The sequence below is a fragment of the Selaginella moellendorffii genome, unplaced genomic scaffold (assembly GCF_000143415.4).
Source record: "Selaginella moellendorffii unplaced genomic scaffold, v1.0 SELMOscaffold_128, whole genome shotgun sequence".
NCBI classification, from domain to species: Eukaryota; Viridiplantae; Streptophyta; class Lycopodiopsida; order Selaginellales; family Selaginellaceae; genus Selaginella; species Selaginella moellendorffii.
In genome coordinates this window covers 152,079-152,810 of record NW_003314389.1, presented here as the reverse complement: position 1 = coordinate 152,810, position 732 = coordinate 152,079, and positions in this window count along the sequence as shown.

Genomic DNA, 732 nt, shown 5'->3' with positions numbered 1-732 from the left:
CATAGTAATCTTAGTGTTGCAAAATGTATTACACATTCTTGATCTAATACTAAAGCATGTTCTGGTTGGAAAGGTTTTTGAGGTGTATTAATATTTTATATTTTAAAAAAATTTATTCTCTATATTTTCCAGAGGATCTTGCAAATATGACACATAATTGTGCTCTATTTGGAAACAATTAACTTCTGTATTTCATTTAAACTTAAGTTACCCTTATGAAAAAACTGGATATTTTAGTCATGCTTAGGTAACAACTCTCAGGGATTGACATAATACAATTGCAGAGCAATAACAAAATATTTATATAATATATGTGTCAGTATTTTAACTAAAGATAAAATCTATGTAAAGATGCTGAAAAATTATATAATGTTATGAGCAAGAAGATTAATAAAAAGAATATAAGAGGTAGATACTTTTTGAGATATTACTATGAAATGGATTTCATATTTGTATGTATATGAGATATTTTATACTTATTAGATACCAAGAACCATTCTCTATTTCCATGAGGTTTAATATAAACATGATAGCAATTTGTGTAACTTACTTAGTGAGTTCAATATTAATGCAGATCTCAAGTAGTGAATTTGAATATAAAAATATAAGAATTTCATATTAGGCTTGTAGAAAGTTATTAGTTCAGAACCAGATAATGGATTTGGTATTTGAAGCAAGAAATAAAATATAAAGATGTTCCTACTCTTTTGAAATACATAATATTATTAATAT